Source organism: Leopardus geoffroyi, chromosome A2, assembly GCF_018350155.1.
Source record: "Leopardus geoffroyi isolate Oge1 chromosome A2, O.geoffroyi_Oge1_pat1.0, whole genome shotgun sequence".
NCBI classification, from domain to species: Eukaryota; Metazoa; Chordata; class Mammalia; order Carnivora; family Felidae; genus Leopardus; species Leopardus geoffroyi.
In genome coordinates, this window is record NC_059331.1 from 149,572,477 (window position 1) to 149,583,092 (window position 10,616).

Sequence of the window (10,616 nt, forward strand, 5' to 3'; positions counted from 1 at the left end):
TCAAATTGGTTTCCATACAACACCCAGTGTTCATCCCAGCAGGTGCCCTCCTCAATGCCCATCACCCACTTTCCCCTCTTCCCCACCCCCCATCAAGTTAACATACAGTGTTGTATTAATTTCAGGTGTATCATATAGTAATTCATCAATTCTCTGCATTACTCAGTGCCCATTAAGATAAGTGTAGTCTTAATCCCCTTCACCTATTTTACCCTTTTGCCTCCCCAGCCCCCCACCATGGTAGCCATCTGTTTGTTTTCTATAATTAAGAGTCCATTGTTTGGTTCATGTATCTTTTTTTTTTCCCTTTGTTCATTTGTTTCTTAAATTCTACATATGAGTGAAATCACATGGTATTTGTCTTTCTGTGACTGGATTATTTCACTTAGCATTATACTCTCTAGATCCACCCATGTTGTTGCAAATGGCAAGATTTCATTCATTTTTATGGCTCAATAATATTCCATTGTGTATATACCACATGTTCTTTATCCATTCATCTATCAATGGACACTTGGGCTGCTTCCATAGAGAATTCAGCTTTTTTGGGGTCAGTGTGTGGTGGGTGGGAATTAGTTAGCTGATAAAAAGTAGCATGTTATGGTGGTGGCATTTGGGGGATTAGATACACTTCTGTTTGAATGTATTTGGATATTTTAATATTTTCATCTTTATTGGTGGTAACGTCTAATCTTTTTTCCACATCCAGGTGTAGAGTGTTTTAGCGTTGATTCTGAAACCTCACAATTGTATGTTAATCCCAAGCCAGCACGTAGAATCAAATATCCTTGAGTTAATTAAAACAGAGCCTGGTCATAAGCCTAATTCATATGACAGCAGCAAGCATGAGAAAAAAGTAGTATTCATAAAGAACATTTTTTCCATAAATAAATCCTTAAATCATACTAAAATTTAAAAGGAGAGATAAACTCTTTTTCTTTCTTTTCCCATGAAAATAAAATCCAAGAGTGACTGATAGTCATTGTGCTGACTTTCTCGAAACACTGGTTGATGGCAAACTACCAGGCAAGTGCTCCGTCTTTTTCTTACAGGTGCTGAAGGCGTTGTTGGTGCTCAGTTCATGTTTAATAATAACATTATTCAGAGTTGAAATGTGGCTGGTACACCAGGGTTAATGCCAGTGCTCTTAGGAGAGGGTGATTGGCATTTTAATCAGCACAAATGTTCAGAACCTTTGTCTAAATGACTATATTTCTAGCTCTTCAGATTTCCCTGCTCTGTGTGGTTCAGCACCAATTCAGAGGGGAGAGCTCCATCTACCGAAGGCCCATATCAGAATGATTCCTTCTGTTGAGTTCACTGATTTTCCTCTTGCACAGCTCGTTGAATTTTTTTCCGATACATAGGCTCCGATGGAGGTAATGCTGAAACTGGTAATTTTGTTGTTTCAAAACCAAATTTCTTGTCATTTTGCTTAGTGCTTAAATCTAAAGGAGTTATTAGGGAGCATTCTTAATTCATTTAATAATCGTGTTTTGTTGGGACTTAGTAAAATGGTAAAAACTGCCCTTAAGAAAATGTTGCCATAGGTGGTTTTTCTTTACTTATCCCTTCCTTGAATCCCCTTCAATACCCTCACATTGGCATTGTACTGGTGATGTCTGAGGTATTAAAAGTGACTTTGGTGTCAGATTGCCACTTGATTTTCAGTCTAACCGTCTTGGCTGGCTCTGGGATATTGTGAAAGTGACTTAAGTTTTTTATAAACCTCAGGGTACTTGTGGGCCATGCTTAATGCATTTGGATTTTGTTGGAGAGCCAATAGAGTCTTTCAAGAGTTTTAAATAGGGGACCATTCACATTTGCATTGTGGATCCGATCAGAGATCTTGGTGGCCATGACTCTGGACGTCAGCCTCTTCAGAGACTGCCCAAGATGCCTATTCTTGCATTCGCTCACATTGATCAATGAAGGAGTGTGAAGGTGAGGCCATCTTCGCTCTGAAGGGCCCTTCTAGCTCCAAAGCTCCCCATGGTGTCAGCTCATGCTCTTCTTGGGCCTTTGTTGGGCCTTGACATTTCCCTCCATCCTGCTTCTCTTCTCTGAAAGGAAACTGTGGGTGTTGATCCCAAGAGTACTCCTAAATAAACATCTGGCATGCAAAACTCTGTCCTGGTCTGTTTTCTGAGGACTCCAGTTTGGGACTTTGGATGATAGAGACCGAATTATGGAATTTGGACGTTTACCCGTAGGTAATAGGGGGCCCATTGGGGATTATTTGAGCAGAGAAGTAACTCGCTAAAGCAGTGTATTAGGATGTGTAATCTGGCATCCATGTGGATCCCACAGAGGGGAGGCGGGAGTAATCGTTATGAGAGGGTGAATGGAGCAAGAGTCCGTAGGCACTATTGAAATAGGGAGAAATGGCACATTGCCACCCACCAGCTGTGTGGCCTTGGGAAAATCTTAACCTCTTTATGCCCTATATTCCTGGTCTGTGAAATGAGGGAATTAATATATGTATCATAAGGCGGTTGAGAGGATTAAATGAGATAATGTCACATACATATTTAGGGTTTAGTAAGTGCTGTTTCCTTTAAATAGATTTATTAATCACAGTGTCATTACTGACACACACGTGCACACACGCACGCGCCCACACACCTTCTGCACCCGTAGTAGTGTGCTATTCTGCCTCTTAAAACCTTTCAGCTTTGCCTTTTCCACACTTCTTAAGTGTCGCAGCCAAGGGCTTTTCCTCCGTCGCGGTGCTCGCCTGTCATCTCCTCACCTTTATGTTCCCACAGTGCATGCAGCAGGCCAGAAAATTTCATGTTCTTCGTGCCTCTTTGCTTGTGGGCATGCTGTTTACTCTTGTTTCTGTGCCCTGGCTCTGTGGTCTCCCTGGTGAATTTCTATTCCAGCTTCTACGTTCCCGTTCAGATAACCTGTTTTTTAAAAATAATTACTAACTTCCTGGTCTGTATATTGTATACATTTGTTCCTCAGACTTCACGCACCGCGATGCTTTTGTGTATACTTAACCGCTTTCATCGTGACCTTTCCCAGGTTGTATTCATGGTTGATTTCTCCGCACACGGAATGGTGTTGATGGCACATCATGGGCACTCGATAAATGTTTATTAATTTTTTTTAAAGTTTCTTTATTTATTGTGAGAGAGACAGAGACAGTGTGAGTGGCGAAGGGGGCAGAGACAGAAAGAGAGAGAGAAAATCCCAAGCAGGCTCCCTACTGGCAGTGCAGAGCCGATGTGGGGCTTGAACCCATGAAGCCGTGAGATCATGACCTGAGCCGAAACCAAGAGTCGGACGCTTAGCCGACTGAGCCGCCCAGGCGCCCCTCAATAAATGCTTATTAAAAGTAGGTTGACAAGGGATTCTGCACGGTGCCAGCAGCGGTCAGCTTTGCACAGAATCAAGGCAACTTGCGTATCGCCCCGAGGATTCACAGAATCTGGGAACGCCGCACGGTGCCGGGGCGCGTGCAACGAGGGTTCCCTGGATCTGGGGAGGCCGCACAGGGCGCGTGCACCGAGGGTTCCCAGAATCTGGGAAGGCCGCACCGGGCCGGGGCGCGTGCACAGAGGCTGTGTTGCGTCAGTGCATCCTCTGGTAGGTTGGAAGTCTGCTTTGCATATTGAGGACATGCATTCTAGAACCCTGGCCTAATAGAAGATCCTGATACCTTGCCAGCTACACCTGGTGGCTCCAAGACGTCTTGTCAGTTGGTGGCTTCTTGTTCTGGGAGGTCTGGTATTGGAACAAGCCTGTATGCCATCTCTCTGATGGAGAATGTCATTGGATCTGCTTTCTTTGAAATTCTTTCTTGGACTCACCTTGTCTGTCACAGATTTATCAGTTTAGTTCTTCAGAGTTATACATTCTTTCTCCACTCACTGGTGTATTTAGGTAAAGTAATTTTTATTTTTGTTTTTTTTAAGTTTATTCACTTATTTTGAGAGACAGCGAACAAGCACGGGAGGGGCAGAGAAAGAGGGAGAGAGAAGATCCCAAGCAGGCTCTCTGCCATCAGCACAGAGCCTGACGCAGGGCTTGAACTCATGAACTGCGAGAAAATGACCTGAGCCAAAATCAAGTCAGATGTTTAACTGACTGAGCCACCCAGGCACCCCTAGATAAAGTAATTTTTAAATTGTAATTGTCAAAATCAGTAAAATTGGTCTTAATAACCTCATAGTACCCTACAAGTTGAGTACAGGATCTTGAGTCTAATAGGATAAGTCATGCTAAAACAACTTGATAGAAATTAGAAAATTAGAAAGGGAGGCTATATTGGGGAAAACATATTTATTTTAGGTCGATGTCAAAATGATAGTGGGTGTCAAAGATGAAATTTAAAAAGCAGTAGTTCAAGATAGAAGTTAGGAGAGGCACTGTAACTTTTACCTGTAGGGTTTTTTTTTTTTTTTAAACTTAAACTGTAAGAAATATTGAAAGATAGTACGATAAACATTATAGACTTGTCACCTAGATTTGCCAGTTCTTAAAATTTGCCAGATTTATGTAGTTTCTCTCTGTGTGTACATATTCTATATTGTATGTATATATGCACACACACACAAGTATAAAAATATGTGTGTATTTGTAACACACATCAAGACACTTTATCCTTAAATCCTTTAGCTTATATCTTCTCACAAAAAGAGCATTCTTTTACATGGCTGAATTCAGTACTGTTATTACACACGATATTGATACAATATTATTTAACATGCATTCCACGTTCACATTTCTCCAATTAGTCAAAAATATCTTTTACAATTGGACCTTTAAAATAACCTACGATCTCTGCAAGGATTGTATTTACATTTTTGTTTGTCCTGCCTATTTAATTTTCTTTAGAATAGTCCTTTCACCTTTTTGGTTTTGATAATTTTGAAGAGGTCAGACCAGTTGTCTTGTAAGAATGTCCCACATCTGGATTTGTCCAATTCATTCCTCCTTCTTGGGTCAGTTTGGCAAAGTTGGGTACTAATGCTGCGTGGGAGGTGTTGTGTGCTTTCCATGGTCGTGTCAGGAAGTACCTATCACTTTGTTTGGCTATTGGCGATGCTGGGTTTGATTGCTTGCTTAAAATGTTTCCTCCAATTCTTTCCATTTTAGGGAGACAGATCTCCTTTATAATAGGCAGTCTATAGAGTGATAGAGACCATTTGTTGATCCTCTTTCTTAACCTTTCACCAGGTAGTTCTTGCATCCAGTTTTGATTCTAGCCTGAATCAATGATTTTATTGGGGATTATAAAATAGTTAATACAGATTTGAAAGTAATGCATGAGTTAATGATTAGTGGGATAAGGATGGATTTGGTAAATAATAATGAATGGATATAGAGTTATCTATATAGAAAAAATAAAATTAAATCTCCACTTAACAGCACACAGAAAACTAAATTCCACATGAGTTATAGGCCTAAATATGGAAAGCAAAACTCTAACATTTTCATAAGAGAACACACAATGCAGATTTCCGTGACATTGTGATAGGGAAGAATTCCTTAAGACATAAAAATTATAAGCCCTAGAAGAAAAGACTGACATTTTGGAATATATTAACATAAAAATATTCAATATAACAAAAGGCATTAAAAAGAAAATGAAAAGACAGACCACAGACTGGGAGTATGTACTTGTAACTCTTCTAAATGATTAAAGGTAAGTATCCAGAGTTTGGAAAAAGTTATACAAATCGGTAAGAAAAAAACCCAGTAGAAACAGGCAGTAGAAAACAGGCAAAGACTCAGTAGAAAACAGGCAAAGGATGTGACTAGGCACTTCACAGAGGAAGAAGATTGAATGGCCAATTATGAAAGATGCTCAGCATCACTAATAATCAGGGAAATGAAAAGTAAAACCCTGGTGAGATTCTGTTTTACACCTATTGATTGGCGCAGTCTAATTGGTTTGCTAACACCAAGTGTTGGCATGGATGAAAAGGAACAGGAACTCTAGCATATAACTGATGGGAGCACATTCTCTAATATATTTAGCAAGCAATGTGGAAATATCTGGTACAGTTGAAGATGCACATATTCTGCAACTCAGCCATTCTGCTTTTAGGTGTTAGCCTAGAAAACAGTCACACACTTACAGGAATATGTACAAGGAAGTTCTTGCTAGCACCACTTCTAATAGACAAAAAAGTATGGGTCCTGATAAATGCAGTGTAATTTTCCCCCCATGCACTGGAGCCGTTAAAATAAACTAGTTTTATCCACATGGATGAATCTCAGGAATATAGTACTGAATTAAACCGTAAAAGAGTATGTAATACATATGTAATGTAATGCTATGTATGTATACCATGTTTTGTATGTATAAAAAAGCCAGCTTTATTGAGATATAATTCCCATATCACACAATTCACCTGTTTGAAGTATACAGTTCAGTGGATTGCAGGATATTCAGTGTTGTGCGTCTGTCAATTTTAGAACCTTTACATTATCCCTAAAAGAAACCCTTAGCTGCCCTACCCTCTTCCCGAGTCTTCTATCCTCTCCAGTCCTAGGCAACCACTGATCTACTTTCTGTCTCCCTATATTTGGCTATTCTGGACATTTTGTGTAAAAGAAATTACACCCTATGTGCTCCTTTGTGACTGGTTTCTTTCAGATAGATCGTATTTTCAGTGTTGATACATGATGTAGCCTGTAACAGTCCTTCATATTTTATTGCTGGGCAGTATTCCATTATGTGGATACACCACGTTTGTTTATCCATTCATCAGCTGGTGGACCTTTGGGTTGTTTCCGCTTTCTGGCTAAGATGAATAACGCTGCTAGAACATTTGTGTACAAGTTTTTGTGTGGACGTGTGTGTTCGTTTTTCTTGGGTGTATGCATTGGAGTGGAATCGCTGGGTTATATGGAAACTGTGTTAGAACCACCAGACTATCTTCCCAAGTGGCTGTATCCTTTTACATTCTCACCAGCAGCCTATGATGGGTGTCTGTCCTGTCTGTCCTTGCTGGCACTTGTTAATGGCCATCTGTTTTATTTTAACATTGTAGTGGGTGTGAAGCAGTATCTTATTGTGGTTTTTATTTGAGTTTCCCTGATGGCTAATGATGTTGATAATTTTTTCATATGTTTGTGTATGGATCTACGTACATTAGTATGTACTGTGTCTCATATATGTATAATCAAATGTATAAAAATGGGAAGAGATGGGAGAGGGGGTCTTTCGCTATATTTGTATCATTTTGCTTTTTTTTTTTTTTTTTTTTATAAATTTTTTTTTTTTCAACATTTATTTATTTTTGGGACAGAGAGAGACAGAGTATGAACGGGGGAGGGGCAGAGAGAGAGGGAGACACAGAATCGGAAACAGGCTCCAGGCTCTGAGCCATCAGCCCAGAGCCCGACGCGGGGCTCGAACTCACGGACCGCGAGATCGTGACCTGGCTGAAGTCGGACGCTTAACCGACTGCGCCACCCAGGCGCCCCTGTATCATTTTGCTTCTTAAAAAAATGAAGTCGTGAGGCAAGTAAGGCAGAATATTAGCATTTATTAAATCATGGTGACAGATACATAGTTCTCTGTTACATTATTGTCTAGTTGTGTGTGTATGTATGTAAAAAAATCCATATTCTTATATATATATACATATATATACGTGTATACATATATACATATACATGTGTATATATGTGTATATATATATATATATATATATAGAGAGAGAGAGAGAGAGAGAGAGAGAGAGGGAAAGACAGCTCCCCAGAAATGATAGTTGGTGTGGTGAGAGTAGAAAATTTTTTCTGTGGAAGAATAAAAAATAAATAAATCTCAGAAATACTTTAGTGCGTGCTTCCAGTTTGGCGAGGTATGAGAAATGGGAAATAAAGTTTGGTCAAAAGGCGTAAGTTGAAGAATTGTTTGTTAGTACAAATACAAGTTATGGTTGTCAGCATTGTCACGTGCTGCAGAGAAGGAGAGAGTGTGGTCTCGCTAAGTAAAAAAAATTGGGCCGCCTGGGTGGCTCATTTGGTGGAGTGTCTGACTCTTGATCTTGGTTCAGATCATATTCTCACTGAGATTGAGCCTCCCATCGGGCTCTGTGCTGGGTGTGGGGCCTGCTTAAGATACTCTCCCCCCCCCTCGCCCCTCCCATTCTCTCTGTCTCTCTCAAAATTAATAAATAAACACAAAACTTTTAATTTGGTGATCAGCTCATTAACACCCTCCAAGGAAAGAGTTTTGAGTTTTAGAAATAAGGCTCAGATTTACATTGTAGGAGGTAAGCAAGATATGGTGTGTGAGAAAATCAGAGTAAAACACATTCAAAAGGTCAGTGAATTGAAGGAGAGAAATAGGGCAGTAGCTCAAAAGGAGAGGTGGATCAAAGTACGTTATTTAGCCTTACATATCAGACTTGGTGCAGTACTTGACCATCATCCATGTGAGCCGGTTGGAATTTCTAAGCGGCACCCCAGCAACAGTGTTCTGATTTAGAAACACGAGAGTGACTACTTCCTTATTCATATCTTCTCTCCTTCCTCCCTTGTTAAAAGCATGATAGTATTTGCATATATGGCTTTTTCTGTTTCTAGCTCTTAAGATCCTTTGAGTGAAGGAATAATGGGTGATTTATTCATCTTTGTACCACTGCCAGCTACAGTACTTTGCATATAGTAGATGCATAAATGATATATCTTAATTTTAAAAGGAACAACTTTATTCAGCACAGAGAGACCTTATGGGAAAGCCATCCAAAAGTTGGAACGACTGAACGGTAACAGTGTGTACAAAGTGTGTGCACAATACATGACTCAGGGTCGATAAACATTAGTATTCCCTCATAGCTCCTTCCTTCCCAGTTATTTGAGAGGGTACAATTGAGGAAACAATTCCAGAAGACACAGAAAGGATGGCAGGATTAGACTTTTTAAAGGCGGGATGGAGGGAGGCAGGAAAAGCCAGTGTTGGAGCAGAGAAGGATGATGGGACTTGTGATCATGGCTCTGTGTGTAGTGAAGTGAGGGCCTGTGGAGTTGGAGGTGGCAATGTAAGGTTATCACAGAGAATGAAGAACATTTACAGTATCTTCCTCAGAGCAAAGAAATAAAAGCGGATGACTGACTGCATTGTCTGGCAACATTGAGAGTTCACTTGAATTTAGATAGTGTGAATGATGAGGTCTATGTGAATATGTGATTTTTATGCTTTGGAAGCGGGGATTGAAGAAAAGCACCCAGAATGTGCAATATAAACGAAGGGATCCACAGGGCTGCAAGGGAAAAATTTGGTGGAGGTATGGTAGTTTCCTTTTAAATGTTTGAACAGTTCCCATATGGATAAGTAATTCTTTTAATTCTGTTTTATGAGAGGACAGGGCTCAGGCTAAGTAACTGGAAGTAAGACAGATTTCTGCTCAGTAAGAGAACTTACAAATAATAGAGCTATCCAATATTAGAATACAGTATTCCGAGAGCTAGGGAGTCTCCTGTCAGGGGAAGGATTCAAAGAGGGGCTAGGATGTGAAAATGGAAGGTCTGACTGCATGTCAACTAAAAACCTTTTTTAACACTTAGGGTGTTAAAAGGTTTTATGATCACAAGGTTGATGGGGTAAGAAAATGTCGTTTCTAGTTAAGAGCAGAAAAAAAATGTAATGACTGTGAGTCCACACTAGATTGGGACATCATTTATAGACAGAAAAGAGCCAGAGATCGAAGACAAGTGGGAATACCCAAGCCATAGTTACCTCCTTTTTGCTGCCTCTTCACAGTTGACATTAACAACGTGATCTCATCCGTCCTCATCTGCCGTTGTTTGCAGGAATTCTCCACCAGTCCGTCTCAGCACTGCCTTTGGGCGCTATGTGCTTTTACCTTCGTTTAAAATGTCATTGTAGAGTGAATAACTATAATTAACTGATTTGAAATAAAAACTCTGGATTTTAAAATTTGATTGTGCATGTAAAACAACATTTTTTATAAACTGACGGTTTTTGCATGGTTTCTTTTTACTGGCATCAGTTAATAGATGAATGTTTGATTTTGAGTTAAGGCCATACTGTTAGTAGCTAAATTTTTTTTTTTTCTGTTTTTACTGGAAAACAGCTTCTAAATAATTGTCTCCTAACTTTTCTCCTCGCTTTATCTCCTCTTAGTAATAGAGAGAACATAGTAGTTTTATCAGTTTCACCCACCTTGTGAAGAAAATGTCACCAAACATATAAAGTCCAGGATAAAGAACAACTAATTAGTATAGAATTCATGTACTGGTTTCTTTCCGGGCTCAGTGCTTAGCATATATAAGCTGTAGGCTGTGATCTTGTAGGGTCTCAACCTCAACACTTTTGTTTGTTTGTTTGTTTGATATGGTACCTCAGTGCCCAGAAATTTCACATTGATTACTGTAGGATCTCTTGCTTCATCTGCATGTGAAAGGAATGGAAAAATAGCTTGGATCCTAAGGTTGGCCAGTTAGCCCTTTGGTTTGCTAAGGTTGTGTGTTGGTTCCTAGAGAAGATTGAATAATCAGTCGGTTTAGCTTTCATATCGCACTGCTAAGACACTGTGGAATTAAAGTCACAGCATTCACGGAAAGCCATGTGTTCGAAATTACATCGAAGGATGTCTGACATGTACATAGGTTGGGGATGTACCGGT

The 10,616-nt window shown here is 39.9% G+C and overlaps 1 protein-coding gene across 4 annotated transcripts in view; it reads left to right on the top strand.

The window, feature by feature from the left end:
- EXOC4 (exocyst complex component 4) overlaps window positions 1-10,616 on the top strand; it is a 766,053-nt gene that overhangs the window by 138,816 nt on the left and 616,621 nt on the right. The window lies entirely within an intron of this gene.